The sequence below is a fragment of the Mauremys reevesii genome, linkage group 1 (genome assembly GCF_016161935.1).
Source record: "Mauremys reevesii isolate NIE-2019 linkage group 1, ASM1616193v1, whole genome shotgun sequence".
Classification (NCBI taxonomy): domain Eukaryota; kingdom Metazoa; phylum Chordata; order Testudines; family Geoemydidae; genus Mauremys; species Mauremys reevesii.
The window spans coordinates 243,753,457-243,773,684 of NC_052623.1; the positions used below are offsets into that span (position 1 = coordinate 243,753,457).

General features: G+C 41.2%; 1 protein-coding gene across 5 annotated transcripts in view; it reads right to left on the reverse strand.

Moving 5' to 3' along the window:
- The window catches only part of PDE3A (phosphodiesterase 3A), a 539,267-nt gene that overhangs the window by 182,126 nt on the left and 336,913 nt on the right, over positions 1-20,228 (reverse strand). The window contains exons 1-2 of one of the 5 annotated variants that reach the window (XM_039544390.1): positions 6,662-6,780; positions 3,966-4,044 (exon numbers count right to left, since the gene is read on the reverse strand). The exons of the other annotated variants lie outside the window; for them this stretch is intronic. The gene's annotated coding sequence lies outside the window, so the exon portion shown is untranslated. Of the gene's footprint in view, positions 1-3,965; positions 4,045-6,661; positions 6,781-20,228 lie in introns of those variants that run through there. 5 annotated transcript variants of the gene reach the window in all.

Sequence of the window (20,228 nt, forward strand, 5' to 3'; positions counted from 1 at the left end):
TCCACTTGGTATCAGGCTCAGCAGACAACAATAATCAGCCATAACCACCATATCTGCATTCAGAACACTCAAGTATGTCAAAGGAGTGTGACTTAGTGCCAAGGCATATGTTGTCTGCATAAACACACTTGCAAGACTCAGTATATGGTAGGTCATTCGAATAATGTCGGAGACAATACTATTTACTACATAAATTACTATGCACCCATCACTGGCTCAGTTGCTTTGGCCAGCAAGTAAGGGAGATGGAGCCAAGGCTCCACTTATTTCTTGCCCACTTGCTTTGGGGAGGGAATACGCAGGTGAGTAGTCAATTTTATTCTTATGGGCCTGGAGCAAGAAGCCCCCATATTGGTGTAGAGGGGAAGTTCTTCAACCCTTGTGCAGGCCCGAGGTCCACGTCATAGTCTAGTCCTTAAATAAGCAAGTCATACCATTGAGTGAGAACTAAGAGTATCCAAGAACCTTCATGTCTCATAGAGAATCTGGTATTGAAACAGAAGCCTGAAATCTCAGATCTAGGTGCTTATCAACTCTAGGACTGTGTCTATGCTAGCCTTTTTGGAAAAAAAGGTTCCCATGGTTGCAACTCTACTAGTGGGAACCCTAGAATATGCAAGTCTCCTGCAACCAATGGCATTAACATCGTATCACCTAACCCTGCTTGGGACAAGTCCAAAACAAACCAGCCTATGGCCAAAAGAGTCTTCTCTACATCAGAGATCCCATCATTCCTACCACTGGCCTGATCTGCACTGGTGTTCACAATGGTGGAAAAATTCTGCTGAAGGACTTTAGTGTATACAAAGTCTAGGAAAGGAAACAATCTAGAGAGCTTAAAAAAATTTTGAGACAGAGTTTAAGGCCAGAAGGGACCACTAGGATCACCTAGTTTGAGGTCCTGTATATCACAGACCACCAGTACCACCCCACCTCACATACTAAACCCAACAATGGAAATGAGTCAAAAGTAAATGAAACCCCCAGGCAGAGATTGTGGCGGGAGGGGTACTGGGGTACACCAGTGCTTGAAGCCCCTGCAATAGCAGGGAAATGATTAAATGATATATACTCAAATAATCGTGGCAAGTCACCCATATGCTGTAGAGGAAGGTGAAAAAAACCTGAAGTCACTGCCAATCTGGCCTGGGAGGAAATTACTTTCTAATCCCACATAGGGTGATCAGTTAGACCCTGAGCATATGTGCACCTGAGAGAAAGAACACTCGGTGCCATCTCAGAGCCCTGCCATCCTCCCCATGTCCTACCTCCAGCCATGGCCATTCCCAATGCTTCAAAAGAAGGAGATAAAAGAACCTTTCAGAATACTGCTGGTGGCCAGCTGACACACTGAAGCACGAGCTTTCGGAACATGAAGCCCTAGACCAGAAGTGAGCCCCTTTCAGTTGAACCCTGTCCCCCACCAACATGAGCACGCCCATCATACAATTGCACTCGTCAATTTGTCCATTTCTCTCTTTAAAATAATTAAATTGTTTGCCCCCCACAACTCCTATTGGGAGACTTTCCACAACCTTACCCCTCTGACCGTTAGAAACCTTTTTCTAATTTCCATCCTACATTTGTTCATGGCCAGTTTATATCCATTTGTTCTTGTGCCAACACTGTCTGTTAGCTTAACTAGCTCTTCACCCCCCGAATGTATTTATAGAGTGCAATCATATCCCCTCGCGACCTCCTTTTTGTAAGGCTAAACAACCCACCCTCTTCCAGTCTCCACTCATAAAATAAGCCCTCCATTCACCTGATCATCCCAGTAGCTCTTTGCGGCACCTGTTCCAGTTTAACATCATATTTCTTAAACATGGATGACCAGAACGACACACAGTATTCCAAGTGAGGTCCTACCAATGCCTTGTACAGTGGTATTCATACTTGTCTCTCTCTACTGGAAATGCCTTGCCTAAATCATCACATAGGATTGCATTGTAATTTTCATAGCTGCATCACATTGGTGGCTCAGTCATCCTGTGAGCAACCAACACACCAAGGTCTCTCCCCTCCTCTGGCACTTCTCCCAGCTTGTAGAAGAAATTCTTATTGGAGCCTCGGTGCATGACCACGCACTTTGTATTACTGAATTTCATCCATTTCTGATATTCCAGTCATCAATGTCATCCAGCTCTGCTGGTATAATATTCTGATCTTTCTCTATATTGACAATACCTCCCAACTTTATCACCAAATTTCATTAACGCACACTAATTTTTGTGCCAAGATCATTAATAAAAATATTAAACTTAGGTCGTCTTCTCCCAAGACAATGAAAGAGGAAGTGACTTAACAGTTTTTTGTTTTGTTTTTTAATATTTTCATAATTTTAAAGTCAGCATGTAGCCAGTTGATAATTTGGGATCTCTGTTTGTTATATATAACTGTTTGTTAAGGAGTATTTTTGTTCTCCTTTCAGGGAATTCAGAGTCATGGCTGAAACTTCAGAATTGCAAGGGTCTACAAACAGTTGGAGAAACAGTGCAGAATCTGTGTTGCAATGCCTAAGAACATTGCTAGGTGACTTAAGGACAAGATTTAAATCTCAATTCTGAATTTCCTGGCTTTTCTCAGCTGACATCGGCACTTAATGTTATTTCCACATAGGGAAAGGCAGATGTGTGCGTAAGAGAGAAAAATATTGCTTTGCTTTTCTTGTCTATTTCTTTGCAGAAAGTGTCCTTTGTGAAATCTTTGTCAAAATGGATTCATGATTGTTTTTGAGGGATGCAATACAAATGCTCTCAGCTAGTTATAAAGACATTTCATAATCTAAATATTCTCAAACATACACAATGCAGATAGTTTCAACGTCTTACAAACTTCCATAAAAAGGAGGGAGTAATATGGAATCTGAATCACTTACGAATAGTCTCTAAATTAAATTCAAATAAGTTGTGTGAGACAGAGCTATCTAGGAGCTAAAGCACTCAGACACTAGTGACTTGTGATCTGTTTCAGACTCTACTATGAATTTCTTGTGTGACTTTTGGGAAATCATGGTTTTTCTTTTTGTCACTATCCCCCTCTGAAAAATGCAGATATTTCCCCACTTCTGTGTGTGTGTCTGCAAACACACAAAAGTACAAGATATTAAGGACATTAAAAACTAGAGAGAATATTTTTACGTAGTAAACAAAAATAAATTAAAGACTACAGGTAATTGTTGTCTGCTACCTGATCTTCATATTGCCACATAGATAAATGTCTTCACGCTGGCAACCCTACTTGAAACTAGTTGGTATAAACTCTGGGACAATATGACGCTTTCAGACATTAAACGGGTCAGAAAGCTCTTTAAGCCAGAGTGCACATATCAACTTTGTTAATTGAAAAGGTGACGTCATTGGAGTGATTTATGAGAGGCAATGATGATGTTTAGATTAGGGGAAATTTACTAGAGATGGCCAAAGTAAACTTTATGGCCCTTGTTTGGGATACTTCAGTTTATGAAGCTGTCATTTAAAAGAGCCATTAGAAATAAACAGATACGTGGGGGTATAATCTCTTAACTTAAAACAAAAAAACAAAAACACTCACAATTGGCACAGCTGTGCTTCCTTGATTCTCTGACCAACTTCTCCCTCTAAATTGTAAAATTCTTTATATAGCTTTTTGACTAAAATAAAATGAAATTATAAAAGCATACGTATCTATAGCCAAATCTGGAAGCAGCATAGGTTTTTAATGCACACAATTAAGTGACCTTTACCAGAAAAGGTAATATGAGATACATCGCATAGTCAGCAAGCTTACCAGCAATTGACATGATCTGCACCCTGCTCAGTGAATTAAACATTAGGGATACTTTAAGTTATTGTTGCAGTATAGAATAAAATGAAAATTTTGTGATTTTTTTTTAAACTGGGTTTTTTGAGTATATGATATACTTTATATTTATGACTTTGGCCTGACTTGACAGCAAAGAGAAAATGTCTTTTAATATGCCATACCTGAAAACTTTGGAGCCTTCCTAGTTTTCCTTGAGGGATAACACAGCACAACTTGTCACACACTGGGAAACAGAATGTACTGAAATAGATCCAAGAACAGAAGAAACAAGTGGCATCCAGCTGCACCACAAAGTACATAAGCTAGCCCAACATTTGATACCAGAGACTGGCAAAAAGAATTTTAAATATAACAAGCTGGACACTTTCCCCATGTGCATAAACTTTACTTGTTAACACAGAAAAGTATTTCTATGTAGCAGCTGGTATCCACTTGAAATCCCTCCTTCAATGATAAAGACTGATACAACCCCCAAGTAAGAGATTTAAAGCGGTTACATCTACACTGTCAATGAGCAAAATCAATGCTCTCTTAAAGGATATAGCCTGTGCTGAATGCTGTATGCCACAGCTTGACATATGAAGTGAAAAACCTACATAGAAACATCTTAAAATGTATCATCATCATCATCAACTATGAACAATTTTCAGATATTGTTGCCTCTAAAGAAACCCAATGCAGACTTGAAACACCAGGACAAAGAAAAATGAATAGTCATGATAAATATTCAGAAGACCAAAATTACGATTAAGAGAAATGCGGAAGAACAAAAAACCACAGTGGCTGCAAAAAAAAAAACCCAACAAGCTGCAAAGGATCACATCTGCTGGGGCCAAATGATGCCTACTGTTCCAAAGCAAGAAAATGGGCTAAGAAAAGACCGAGGTCTAGGTGGAGTCGCTTTGGAATGCTGATCTAGTTCACGGAACAACAGAAACACAGGACAGGGAGCAAGGAACTCCTGCATATTAACACGAACTGGATGATCGTGTTGTCCAAATTAAAAAGTAGATTACTTGGAAGTCCTGGCAGCAACCACCTGCTTAGATTTGGCACCCAGGCTGAAATATCTTCACCACCATTATGCTACAGCAATTATGATGTTAAATCAGACTCAAGAGAGTTGACAAAAGATTTCAGAAATACTACAAACAAAAGGCATGCAAAACATACTCTTGGGAAACACTGATTTAAGATTTCCAGTAATATGGGGACCACGAAATACATATAATTTGAATCTACATCTCTTTGTACTCTAAGGCCATTGCAGAAAATATAGCATAAATAATGGTCATTCACATTACTGAAAAATATTACACACACACACACACACACACACACACACACCCTTTAGATATCAGGACCTTACAGTAGTACTGTGAGTCATTTATACTCTGTACCAAGTCTGACATGTACAGATGCACCATATCCGTAAGTTCTCGCTGAGATAATTTAGAAAAATAAGCCAATGAAAGAATTAAAATCACCACCACCAGTGTCATACAGTGATGTTCACTGATATGTTAACAGACACACAGAAATTTTAGGACTATGAACATCAAGTATTAAAAAAGCAAGCATTGGGTTCCTGATGCTGCATGTCAGTCCCTCAATGTCTGAGGCACTGTAATGACATTTTAATTCATTAAAACTTATATATAAAATACAGAATTGGTCAAAAATGTTGAACTTTTTTTATAATTAAAAATATCAAAAATTTTGTCAAAATTTAGAATTTTTGAAAAATTCCATCTGGTCCTTGAAGAGCAGTGGGACCACACAGAATAGAAGGTGTAAGTGTTGTGAATGAAGAAATTGAAACATTTCTCTACTATTAATTATTATTATTTTATGAATGGCATTATACAGTAAATGCAACAAATTATTCATTACACCAAGTCCAGTGTATACTGAATTATGTTAATAGCTGAATGACAAAAAATATTCACACAATTTTTTTTTTCCTTTTCTGGAAGTAGATGACAGACAAACCCAGTCTTGAAAATCTCCAACTGCTAGGTTTGATAATGTTTAGCATAATAATAGAATCAAACCACCACATAGAGTAATTTTGGTTCCATGGCATCCATTTAAGACAACTGCTTAAGTCAAGGAGTAATTGCTGAAAGCAGAAGCCCTCTATTTTTAGGATGATGATTCTTTTGGTTTTCTTACCATTGGAGCTCTAAGACCCAAAATCAGCCCTGGCATAAGTAAGCACAATTCCCCTTGAAGTCAATGCTTAAACCAGGGATGAATTTCTATCCAATATCCATATTAATCACTCAGTGATCAGCTAGCCCATAGTTGATCACTAACCATGCTACTCATGTTCTGGTATTAGTGGAAAAAGCTTTACTAAATCTTTCTCAAACAGGAATCAAATGATATGAAGAGCCTATAGGCTGAATATCAGGAAAAAACTTTCCCAAATTGAGGTATAGTTGGCCTAAGAGAAGTGGTGGATGATTTAATGAGCAAACCGTTAGAAAAAGGAGGGAACAATCCTGAAGCTCTATAAATGTTTTGATTAGGTTTTTCCAGCTCTAAAATCCATTAATTGGTGTTAGGAAATGTAACCAGATTCAAGATGACTGGTCAGCTATTGAAAGCATTGGTGAGTTAGGTCTCTGGTGGCAGCTATGCAGTGAGATCTCAAAAGCCTCTCTCAAGGCCCCAGTAAAGTAATTGTAAGTGATACTATCTGACTGACTGAGTAACAAAAGTTACTCAGGACTGGAAGAGTTAAAAAATATTTCTGAATGGAGAAAATTAACTGAGAATGAAGGAGGTAAAGAAAGGTTATAATGTGGTTTATGCTTTAGTTCAATAAATAGATTGCATCACACATACTCACAGACAGAGAAAACAACAACTTTCGGGATATGTCTGGGACCAAAAAATAACCAAAAGAACTAGTTGGACACACAAGACTTGCAGCCTGTCCTGAACTCACTTGAATAATGCAAATTCCTCACCCCACGACCGAGTGTTCCATTCTGTTTCAGAATTCCCAGCTATGGGTTGTAACATTCTGAGGCACAGAAGTTCTGAAGTATGACGTATTACTGGGTGTGCTCATCAGCAGGCCAGAAGCCAAAACAGTTTTCCAGTTCACTTCTAATTCTAAAAAGTGTTGGAATATAAGCTTTGTGAATTCACTAAGAAAGATCTGGGCATCCTGAAGCTCTGTCTTTTCCACCAAGAACCGTGGAAGATGGTGTAATAGCATGGATTTATTTGAAGTGATGCAACTTAACATTTGTGGTTTACTGAGCAAATATGTTGTTTAAAAAGTGCATAAAATGATTTCCACACAGCACTATAAATAGGATTAGAGAAGTTAGTGATCTTCCTGCAGTTGCAGGTGATTGTCCTCTACAGGAGGCTGTATACGATATTAAACTGATTTTTACCAAAAGGCTGAGCAGCAGCAATGCCCTCTTCACTCTTCCACAAGAGTTCTTAAAATTTATCTCTTAACCAGAATTTTTAAATAGGCAAGTGTTAAAACCCCAAAATTATGTTAGTGCACCATAACAACCAATATCCCACAGACACGGATAATTAGCGTTTATGTAGCACTTGGCATTTATGTTTAAAGCACAATACAGATGTTACCTAATTTATCCTCACAACAGAAAGATGAAGTGACTTTCTGAAGGACATGCAGCAAATCACTTGCAAAACCAGGATTAGAACCTCCTTACACCCAATCGTGTGAATTTAGGAAATTCATAGTTATGATGGAATGGTTACAAATTCTCTGTCATCTCTCCCCCACTCCCCACCCCAAAAAAGTGGCCAAACAACATTCCACTAAGCTTTCCAAACAAATGAGAATTTGCCGTGAGAATAAAGTGGAATTTCAGCCCAAACAACAATTGTCTCAGTTATAAACATCTGAAAACAGGGGCTACTGACAAGAGAGCTTCTTCAATCATAACTGATGGAAAAACTTTTCAATTGCTTCCAGGCTGAAACTTTATGTGCAATGGGCCATATCCTCAGCCAGGGTAAACTGACATAGCTCCGGCCTTTTGGCTAACAGAACCTCTATGGCCAATCTATATACTACTCCAGAGCACTGTATACAATGGAAGCGCTGCTGACATCTCGTAGCTGTGAATGTTAAAGAATGATAAACAAGGCTAAATTTTCTGCTTCATAGATCTTCCTCACTGTCCAATGAAAAGCATTCTTCTTGCTAGACCACACTTCGTACACTAGAACCAATACATTAACGCATTAAGCCATTGGTGCCAATGAACTCTTTGCTACAGCTGCACCCATTTAAAAGAGCAGCTGTTCAAGAAATAAAAGAACATTCTCTTCATCAAACCACAAAACTTTCAGAAACCGAAGTGACAAATCTTACTAAATTAATATTTATTAGTGACTCTAAGGGCTCCTCCTCAGATTTTCAGTGTTTTGCTCCAGACCTAAAATCATCTTCCCCACGCACAGTTACTCATTCTTGTGACTGTCAAGACCTCCCTGAGCAGCTGCTTTTGTCAGATTTATTATTGCTTTTATCCTGGTAGCATTTATAATGTCCTAAGCACTGACCAGATACACAGCAAAGCACGGTCCCTGCTCCAAATGCTTACAAAATGCAAGGTGTTCCTCATGGGCTGAATCCCTTATGCCCACAAGGACCCCCACTGATCTCACCTTGTAGAGTCAGGGCCTAACACAACATTGTTTCGAAGGATATTTTTAATATGAGCGTCTGGATTTTGCAAACAAGAGTTTTCATTTTTTCTCTTAATTGCTTGTTTGTGAGATATGCAGTTTCTCAGAGTCCTCTGATGTTCCTGAACTTGGAGTCATTCCTCCAGCCCCTCTCTCTCTCTCAGGTTCCAGGTTGACTATCATATTGTACAGAGGAGCTCTGTGAATATCCAGCCCCATGAATACCAGCTTTGCATAAAGCTATGCAAAGATTTAAACTGTGCCAGAAATGTATTAGAGCCTGTTTCTTCAGAGTAGGTCCTTTACAAGTACACTGATCATGAGTGTACTTAACTGAGTCTTTTTTAATGATTGGAAAATGCTTTGCAATCATTGTAAGAAAGGAAGAATGGAAGCCAAAGGCGAGTTATTGTTAATTCTGTTAAAAAAATAATTTTGTTCAAATAAATGTCATAGTTGATTGAAGAGGTATTGTTTGGTCCTAAAAGATGTATTTCAGACACTCTGCTTCCTTCCCGATACCTGCAGAAGAGCTCTCTGCAGCTTGCAAGTTTGTACCTTTCACCAATAGAAGTTGGTCCAATAAAAAAATATTACCTCACTTATCTTGTCCATTTCAAGTTTGTAAGTTATAGATATATGGTGAAAGCCTGGACCAAGTCTGTGGTCCTTTAACAAGCAAGACTCCCTTTCAACCCACTGAGGTCAATGGGAGCTTTGCTGAAGGACTGCAGAATTAGATGCATGTGCATGGGGCTCTCTTTGAAGTCAGTGGGAGCTGTGTATGGATCTAAGGGCAGATTCTGGAGTAATGTTATTTTGGGTTTTTTTCCTGGAGATAATCCAGTGACAACATATGGAGAATAGGACACAGATTACCAAAAGAAGAAATTGTTCCTGAGAGAAGAAAGAACAACAACAAAAAACACTATTCTCTAGTACTATAGATGGCTCAGGAAATGGACGACTGAACCCTGCCTGAGAAAGATTTTCATCAATGAATAGCTTTTGGATTTATAATCAGCATTATTATTTGAAAGGGGAGTTTACACAGTATCTGTTCTATTCTTTCTAAATGTTACACAAGTGATTTAGGATATTGATATCTAATGCTTGTCATTAATATGTAAGAAGCTTTTTAAGGAGGGAACAGAGCAGTGGTGAGTATCTGTTAAGCAGTTCCATCTGCTGAAGCCACTGGTCCAAGCGGCCTCTGTGTAATTTGAATCACTTTCCAACCACATTCTTTGCCCTGCTAGCCAAAAATAAATACAAGATGTGCTCACATTTGGACACAAATTCAAAGGACTAGAAATTATTATTTAGACATCATGATGAGCAGCAGTAAATACGCTTCTCAAATATAACCCCTTTTCCCCAAAACTTCAGATAAACATCAGAGCAGAAGGATTTCTTTTAATATATTTTACCCAGGACCATGGAAAGAGGCACATAATGCACAAAACAGCAAGTAATCAAGCAGTAACAGAGTGAAGCAGAATACCCCCTCTCCCATCCCCCCGCTTCCTCACAAATGGGTAATGCGTCTGGAGGAGAGAGAGGCGGAGGGAAAAAATGAACAAGTGATTATATCAGGGCTAAATTCCAAGTCTGAGCTCAGTGTTGTTCTCCAATATGTAGGAGGCATATATCGCTGGGTAAATTACGCTACTGCATTTGCACACAAAAGGAGCAGTAGCTGACTTTAGAAGATCCATGGTCAAATGTACCAGGCAGGGGAAGGACTGATTCAAGCACAGTAATACCCACACCCTTTCGTACTGAATGGGTTTATGCACGCCCTCCCTCCTTCACCCATTGAGTATCACTGCACAGGGCCATTCATTTCACATGGGTCTATTTTGGATTGTGGGAAGAGAATATACCTGATTCAACAAGCCCCCAAATCTTTCTCTACAGAGCTCAGCAGTGGGTTCCCCCAGTCCCTCTTCCTCATTTTGGAAAGCACATTGTAATGACACAAGTGTCATAATAAATTAATGGGAAAATAATATTTTACACTTATACAGCACCATTCATCCTCAAGTATCCCAAAGGCCCTGAAAAACTATACCTACAGCAGCTGCCATTAAAAATGGTCACTGGTTTGAAAGATAATACTGCATCTAACAGAGTTATCCATATAGACCTAGTACCATTGGAACAAGGACAATCTTTCAAACACACAGCCCCACTGCAATTGAGTCACCTTTTCAAACCTCTAAAAGTCTAACTGTGTAAAAACAACAAGATAGGCAATGAAAGTATGCTAGTTGAATTCATACAAATAGCACAAATGGACAGAAAGGACTGCTTTTGGGGATAATTCTTCAAAGGCATTCAAAGATTGTCCTTGGATTAACAGAAACCCCAAGTTACTTCAGTTAAGTTGAATTACCGCACAAAATACTGGCCCTCCACATACTGCTGCAAAAGGAATGTTTAGGATGGTAAATGTATTAGTAGTAGTACCAGTAGTGCCCAATTGAGACTGAAGTCCATTGGCTAGGGACTCTAGAGAGACACTCTAAGAGACCGTCCTTGCCTCCAAAATGCTCACAATCTAAACAGATAAAACAAAGTGTAGAAGAAAAGATCTGCATACTGTGTCCACATTCTCCAAAGAGCTAATACGTTCAGTCCTACTTAGTTGCCTGGTTAGACAATGGTACCAATACATTGTTGTAATCAGCAGATTACATGTGATTTTTAGTCTTTGTACATGAACTTTGAGGAACAATACTCTTTCAAGGGCCTCTTTCCGCTACATTAAAAAAAAAGATAAAAAAGTCTATTAAAAAATGTCTACGTCTTAATTCTAGTCAGGAACAATCATCTCTAGTGAAGTGTAAATGCTGTGAACCTTTAACTTGAGTATTCTTTCTCCAATTCATATATTTTTCAAGCAGTCGTTACAATCCAGAATCATGTTGACAGCGTGTTTGGACCAGGATGTGAGCCATTTGAAAACTTTTAGGGAAGATTTTCAGGCTTTCTTCATTAATTTGTTTGTTTTGTTTTTGTTTAAATTAATTCTTCCGGGCTAGCACACTCCGGAGATTCCGAGAAGTCTGGCAGAGGCTCATCCCTTTGATAAAGTCTTCCAGAGACTCAGCTGGAGAGAGAAGCACTTTCATTGTGAGCACAGAGGCCTGTTAAAGGACTAGAAGGACAATCCAGTCAACCTCCATTTTTCAAAATGGTCTTTTAAAAATGGGATTGATTTTTTTTTTTTTTTACTGTTTTTACCAAATTAAAAACAAACAGCATGCGTCATGTTTAAGACCACCATTGTCACCAGCTCATAGAATGTGTACTCCATTATTCCTGCTATTTGACATGTTTTCCCCCTTTCCCTAAGACATTCTTTCCACTGGACTCGGAATGGAATGAACATAAAACAGGCATTTAAAAAAAAAAAAAGGAATTACTCAGAAATAACAACAGACAGACACAACCCTAGTAATTTATGTTGGCATAAAACAAATTAGTGGAATTTAGCACATAACCTGATGAAATGACTACTTCTGGCCAAAGAATTAACTATCTTCACAGACAAAAAAACTTTTTTAAAGTAGAGCTAAGGTGAAAAAGTGGGTTTCTGTGAAGTTCAGCTAATACCCAAAAACAATATTAAACTCTCTTTAAAAAATTCAACACCTCTTCAAAAACCTAAATGTTAGAATGGCTAAAAATGAAAAGCTAACTGATCCAACTAGCTACTCACAGGCCTCTCAACCACCCCAAGCCACTCCACACACCCAAGTTCCATTCAATAAAAAGAACAATATACATTTTATTAAATGCACAGTAAAGATTTCAAATGGAATACCATCCCAGGATACATTAAGGTATGTCAGAGGTCTAGAAGTTCTGAAAGGGCAATTTGTTGGTAGAGTAGAAGGATATTTTTATGAATGACTGATCTGTTTAGTGTTCTGAAGTGCCCTGATTATATGGTTTAAGTACGTATTTAGAACTTCTAAGTTTACATTTATATTTAGTAGATTGCATAGCAACTAATAGGTCATTTTTGGTGGTTAGCCGGTCTGTAGCATATGCTAGGGTTATAATATATTAGAAATGGATCTCTTGAGTAAGAGGTGGATTTAATAAGCTCTTAGTTATTTGTTATTTTGACCAGCACAACTGTGGAACAGTTCAAATCAAATGGATCACAGGGGCTAGGATCTAGTCCACTGACTATATTTTGAAGTAATACTTACTCACGCCTAGCTCTATGAAACCAACTTAGATGGCATGAGTTTCTAACAAATTGCATTTCCAGAACTGCGCTGACACTACATATGAGGCTGGTGCTCAAACAAGAGGAAGTGAATGAAAGACAGGTTGTCTTCTGTTCCAAAATAAATAATACTTTTTATTTCTTAAGTGCTGTAATCCGCAGGCAGCAGAGTGCTGCACAAGGAAACTAAAGAAAGAAGATTTCAAAAGGCAACATGGCCCTATAATTAAACTGAAACAGTATAAATAATAATGCTACATAGCTTTTGTACAGTACTTTTCATTAGTTGATTTAAAAAGGAGAATAACCATGACCATCTCTGTTTTACAAATTGGAAAACAGAGGCACAGAAAGGCTAAGATGCAGATTTTAAATCTAAATTTTAAAATGTCCTTAATATCTGATACTTTTGTGTGTTTGCAGACACACATAGAAGTGGAGAAATAGCTGCATTTTTCAGAGAGGGATAGTGACAAAAAGAGAAACAGTGATTTCCCAAAAGTCACACAAGAAATTCATGGTAGAGTCTGAAACAGATCACAAGTCACTAGTGTCTGAGTGTTTTAGCTCCTAGATAACTCTGTCTCACACAACTTATTTGAATTTAATTTAGAGGCTATTTGTAAGTGATTCCGATTCCATATTCCTCCCTCCTTTTTATGGAAGTTTGTAAGACGTTGAAATTACCTGCATTGTGTAGCTTTACAAATCTGGGCCTAAGGGGTTTACCCAAGTTCATATAGTGAGTCAATTGAAGAGCCATGCCTCCCTCCACTAGTCCAATCTCTACTCAGCGAACCACACTATCTCCCTTTATAAACAAAGAATCAAGAAAGTCTAGAGCTGATTCAGGACCTGGAGATGAACATCCCCGAACTCCTAGCAGGAATGGAGTAAAGATGCTTCAAAAGTCTGGTACATTTTTTGGCTTGAGCCCATCCTAAACAAACACAATTTACAAATCCACAAAACACAAATTGACAAAGGAAACTGTTTTTCAGTCTCCTCTTTAAGGATGCCAGCGATCGACATTCACAGTGTTGGGCCTCAATCCAGGAAGGTGCTGAGTTCTTTGAACCCCATTCAGCAACACACTTGAGCATGTGATGAACTTTAAGCAAGCGAGTAGTCACATGCTTAAAAGTACCCAGCTGAATCAGGGCCTGCATATACCTAGGAAACATTCTCCACATTACATGTTCCAGTGAAAACTGGTTTTAGTTACACTGAGGGCTTGTCTACCGAAACATTTATTACACAGCAAGCTGGGGTGTGAATGAACCCTGAGCTAGCCTGCCTGTGGAGCCTGCTGAAACTTAGTTTGTTAATGATCTTTGATTTAGTCCCATTTCAAAGAGGACCATATCAAAGCACATTAATGAACTGTTAATGTGTGTATCAGCAGAGACAGGGACAGTTAGAGCATAGCAGGCTAGTGTGGATAGATTGACACCTCACATTGCCGCAAACAATATGTTTGTGCAAACAAGCCCTGAGTTATGAGCCACTGAAAAAAAATCACACTTGGGCACATGCAGTACATTCTGAGTGGGGTTACATAGGAACGGCCGTACTGGGTAAATCCTCTAAATCCTCTCTCCAACGGTGGCCAAAATCAGATGTTTGAGAGGATGGTGTAAGAGACCCCTTAGTAGGCAGATGTGGGATAATCTGCCCTCTATTAAAGTCTCATCCTAATCCCTTAGTAGTTAGTGATTATATTATCCATGAAGAAGTTACTTACCTTGTGCAGTAACGATGGTTCTTCGAGATACGTGTCCCTCTGGGTGCTCCACTGTAGGTGTGTTTGTGTCCCTGCGCTGCTGATCGGAGAACTACGGTAGCAGCGTCCAATAGACCCGCACATGTGCTGTCTGTCCTTGTGCATGAGCTAACCCCCCTCAGCTCCTTCTCTACACAGAGCCATTGAGAAGATGAAGAGGGAAGGAGGTCAGGTAGTGGGGCACCATAGGAACACACCCCTCAAAGGACCATTGTTACTGCACAAGGTGAGTAACTTCTTGAAGTAGTGTCCCTATGGATGCTCCACTGTAGTTGACTCCTGAGCAGTATCCCTTTCAGAAGGCTGAGACTTCGAAATCGGATCAGTTACAGATGACAGTACAGTGGAGCCGAAGATAGCATCAGAGGCAGAGTCCCCAGTTATCACAATGTTCTGTTGAAGTGTAGACTGATTCACAGATCTCTGAGATGGGGACATTCCTGAAGAAGGCAACGGATGAGATCAGTCTTGTGAAGTGTATCTGAATAGTATCTGGAGGGGTCATATTGGTAACATTGTCTGATACAGTTCGAGACCCACTTAGAAAGTCTTTGGGCTGATATTGCTGAGCCCTTGAATCTATCTGCAACAGAGAGGAAAAGCCTAGGGGACTTCTAAAGACCTTCATCCTGTCGAGTTAAAGGCTAGAGTTAGGGAGAGGGAATTGGGGTTGTGGGAAAAGATTTACTATACACCTCTTTTAGTGGTTGGGTGTGATAGCACTGGGCATCCCTCTTCTAGCTGGTGGAAGGCTATTATAGCCACCAGGTGGACTCAGAGAGGTAGTCCTGATCTTCTTATGGTCAGTACATAATCTAAGATCTGTGGGAGACTCTCAGATGTCGGAGAGATCTGTTGGGAGGTACACCAAAAATGGATCCTGGACCATTTTTGGAGGTAAGTGCAGCATGTTGAGGATTTTCTACTGTGTAGTGTCTTGTACCTCCTTCAAACAGTTCTCTAGTGTCAGAACCATGAAGGAGCCACACCTTGAGGCAAAAAATCACCAAGTTGGGATGTAGGGTCCATCCTTTGTTCTGTGAGGAGAGGTACAGACTGGATTGGTAGTCATGTTGCGAGCTGTGACACATAAGGGTACCAGGTCTGTCTCGGCCAAGTGGAAGCAATCAGTATGATTTGTGCTCCTTCCCTTTTTAGTTTCTATAGGACTTTCAACAGTAGAGGAAAAGGAGGAAAGGCATAAAAAAAGGTCCCTGCCCCAGGTGACAAGGAGAGCGTCGCACAGGGAGTGGTGTCCTATCCCTGCTCTGGAAAAGTAGAGTGGACATTTCTTGTTCAGATAAGTGGCAAACAAGTCTGTGATCGGCATCCCCAACCGCATTAATAGATTGTGAAGTACTACTGGGTCTAACTCCCACTCATGGTCATGTGGGAATTTGTGACTGAGGCTGTCTACTATCGAGTTGTGTGTACCTGGGAGGTAGGCTGCTGAGAGTGTGACATCATGGAAGATACACTAGTTCCACAGCCTCAACACTTCCGTGCAGAGGGTGACTGACCTGCCCCTTGTAAACTGATCTAGAACATGCAGGCTATGTGGTCTGTTAGAACTCTCGTGTGATCCTTTCATCAATAAGAGGAAGTGGGTGCAGGCATTCCTGACTGCCCTTAGCTCAAGGAGGTTGATGTGAAGAGAGATCTCCACAAGTGACCATTTGCCATGTGTTGTAAGGCCATTTTGAGGTGCCTCCCACTCTATGAGCAATGTGTTGGTGTTGAGAAGCAACAACAGGGGCAGGGGGTGCAAAAAGGGGATCCCTTTGGAAATGTTGGCTGGGTCTTTCCACTAGTCTAAGTTCTTGATCCAGGTGGGTAGTGACAGGGGTTTGTTAGTCTGTCCCTCTTTAGTCTGTAAACCATGCTGAACCACATCTGGAGGCACCGCATGTGAAGCCTGGCTTGTGGTATTACTACTGTGCCTGTTGCCATGTGCCTCAAGAGTTGTAGGCAGTGTCTGGCTGATATTTGTGGGTTGTTTTGAATGGTCTCTGTCAGTGTAGCCAGAGAAAGGAGTCCGTGCTGAGGTAGAAGAGCTTTGGCCTATAGCGAGTAGAGGTTGGCACATATGAATTCCAGGTGCTGAAGCGAGGTGAGGGTTGATTTCTGGGCATTTATCTGTAGGCCCAGTTCTGTAAACAAGTGCATCACAGCTTTAGTGAGTTGGTGAGCCTCTTGGAGAGACCAGGCTCTGAGGAGGCAGATAAGGGTAAACCATGATCCCTTGTAAGTGTAAGGGAGCCCACTGCTGAGATAATCTTAGAAAATACTCTCAGGGCCTATGATAGCCCAAAGGGAAGCACCCTGTATTGGTAGTGGTCTTGTCCCAGAGTGAATCTGAGAAATCGTAAGCAGGATTGAGATAAAAAAATAGGCGCCCTGAAGGTCAAAGGCTGAAAACCAGTCTCCTTGTTCCAACACTGGAACGATCATTGATAAGGTAGTCATCCTGAATTTTTGAGCCTTGACAAACTTGTTGAGAGCTCTGAGGTCTAATATTGGTTTCCAACCTTCCTTCCTTTTGGGAATTAGGAAATAACAAGAGCAGAACCCTTTGCCTCGTAGATGCTGAAATACCGGTTCTATGGCTCCTAGCTGGAGGAGATGATCTACCTCTTTTTGAGATGATCTACCTCATATGAGAGGAGTCCCTGAAGAGGTCCGGGGAAAGGTGTTGTGCAGGGGAAAGGAGGTAAAATGGATGGAGTACCCAGTTCGAATGATCTCTAGGACCCTCAATCGGATGTTATGCGTTCCCAGGCACTGTGGAATGCTGCCAATCGGTGGCCAAATGAGTGTATAGCATTCATCAGCTGTAATAGTTGTGGGGAGTAGTCTATTGGTGCCTTGACCAGCCCATTCAAACTGGTGTTTAAACTGGGAAGAAGAAGATTGCGGGGCAGATGGTTTGCACCTAGGAAATTTACCTTTCTTTCTCTGCAGTTCATAGTGGCATTGAGCCAATATTGAGATGTGCGTGGTCTATGCTGGGATTGCGGACTGAACCTTCTTTTTTGTCCTGGCATGTAGATTCCCAGTGCCCGAAGAGTAACCCTAGAGTCCTTCAGAGTGTGAACAGAGGCATCAGTCTTCTCTGTGAAGAGCTTTGTGTCCTCAAACACAGCTTTGTGTCTTCAACAGCTGACTGTATCTCTTTCAGGAACCCCGACAGATGGAGACACGACACTTGTCACATCACCACCGCTGTGAAGATGGGTCTAGCTTCTGTGTCAGCTGAGTTGTGGGCAGATTGCAGTGATATCTTTGCCACTAACTGGCCCTCATGGACAATGGCCTTACAATATGACTCCAGCAGCTGTTCAATAAAATTATTCAGTTTTGACTAATTTATGTAATCATATTTTGTCATGAGGGCCTGGTAGCTGGCGATATGGAATTGAAGTGTGGCCGAGGAGTACGCTTTTCTTCCAAAAAGATCCAGGTGCTTCCAGTCCCTATCACAGGGAGTGACTCGCATCTCATGTTGCTGGCCAGGGGAGTTGATGGCATCCACCACAATATAGAGTTGGGTGGAGAATGGGAGAAAAGATGTAGTATTTTTGTCCGCCCACTTGCAGGTAGGCACTACCGATGCAGGGGTTTGCCAGACAGTTCTTGCCGGTCTAAGATACCCTCGCTAATAGGGAGGGTGATCTTAGATGAAGAGGATGAATTGAGGATGTCAAGAAGGTGATTGTGAGTGTCCTTGGCTTCTTCCAGTGGAATTTGGAGAGTATCAGCAACTCTTTGCCAAATCCTGGAAGAGACTAAAGTAGTTTGTCAGAGATGGTAGGGAAGGCATCATGGCTTCATCCAGGAAGGAGAGGAGGAGGAGGAGGAGGAGATGATCCTTGGGGTTACTCCTTCCTCGACACCGCCCTCATGTTCCTCCATGATGTTTTCTGGAGGCTCCAAAGATCTAGATGCTGTGGAGGGGGTGTATCTCCAGGATGCTTGGGTGAGGCTCAAAGCCTGAGAGGCATATTGGCGACATGCCACTTGAGGGTCCCAATAAGGCCACTGGGATGGTGGCAGCATATAGCCTGGCGGTGGTCCCATCATCGCCATCCTGGTATGGTCACCAATGGGCACCGTCTAAGGATATACTTTAGGGCCTTGTTGATAATGAGCATGGTATGGAGCCTGAGAGGAGTACTGTGACACTACCTGTTCTGATTCACTGGCTTAACCCTCGCTACAGAGCAGGGGATTGTGACACGGCAGCAGGAATGATTCCCGTGCTAAGTGGAGGCTTGGTGTGAAGGTCCCAGGACCGAGAAATGGGGACTCTGGTATGTCCAATATGCGGAGATCCCTAGAGTGGTGGAATTCCACTGGTACTGACTGGCTCAATGCTGATGATAGTGCTGGGGGGAGATGGGGATCTTGCCGGTACCGCTTGCTCTGGTGCTGGATGAGGCATTGATGATGCTGCCGATGTAGACTTTCATACCAAGATCACCTTTGTAGTAGAGTGCTTACTCCTGTCCCTCAGTGCCAATGACTCAGTGACCATGACCATCAGGTCCGTGGGCATGTCAACGGTACCGGCTGCTGTCAGTTTCTGTGAGCCATGGGTTCCAGACTGGGATGCTCTTGGTGCCAATAATGCTGAAGATACCGAGTGAGATGGAGATCGCTTATGGTTATCCCAGGGCTCACTATGGGAACTTCCCACTCTCTTCTGAGATGACTTGTGACAGGTGTCAGCAGCTTGTTTCTTCAATCCATAGCCCTTAGATGTAGAGGGCTGTGAGGAAGACTCATGTCTGCCAGGTGACTCAGGGCACAGATCCTGAGAGGGTCTAAGAACCACCTCCATGAAGATAACCTTCTGTTGGAGCTCTGTCCTTATGTGATTGTGGCTGGAGTTGCTGGCAAAGACCACGTTTCCGCAACAACAAATGCTTTGGGAGTGCTTGTCTGCAATAGGGATTGCTTCCTTGCAAGTGGGGCACTTCTTGAAGCCCAGTGAACCAGGTATACCCTGCTGGTGGAAGGGTCCCCAATGAGGAAGAAAAAGAGGGGAAAATAAAGTTTTTGGCGGGGGGTAAGAGAAAAACGGGTAAAAAAAAAAACCTATAAACTACACTATAGTAAGAGGCTAGCTAACTATAGAAATGCAAATGGAGACAATGATCCTAATGGACTGTGAATAGCTCTGTCCCTAGCCAGAGGCAGTTGAGAAGGAACTGAGGGAAGTTTGCTGACTAGCCTCCTGGAGAAAGAGGGCATGTGCGGGTCTAACCAACATTGCTACCGAAGTTCTCTGATCAGCAGCACAGGGACGCAAGCACAACTACAGTAGAGCACACATAGGGACACTGCCATCCATGGTGTTCATACATGTGCATGACTAACTTGGCTGTCAACCAAAAAGAGAACCAAAGGTGCAAACTGGCCTATGGTACACGCACTCTTTAAAAAAAAAAAAAAAAAAACAGGCAAGGGATCCAGCGGATGACCAAAGAGATAAAAATAATTTATCTTAAAAAAAGTCTACATTAATGAAGACATACATAAACTTCTCTAAAATATAAATTGTGTGACCTTGGGCAAGTCACTTAGTGTCTCTGTACCTCAGTTCCCATCTGTAAAATGGAGATAATACTTCCTTTACTCTTTCAGGAGCATTGTAAGGACAAATACATTAAAGATTGTGAGGTGCTCAGGCATTATGGC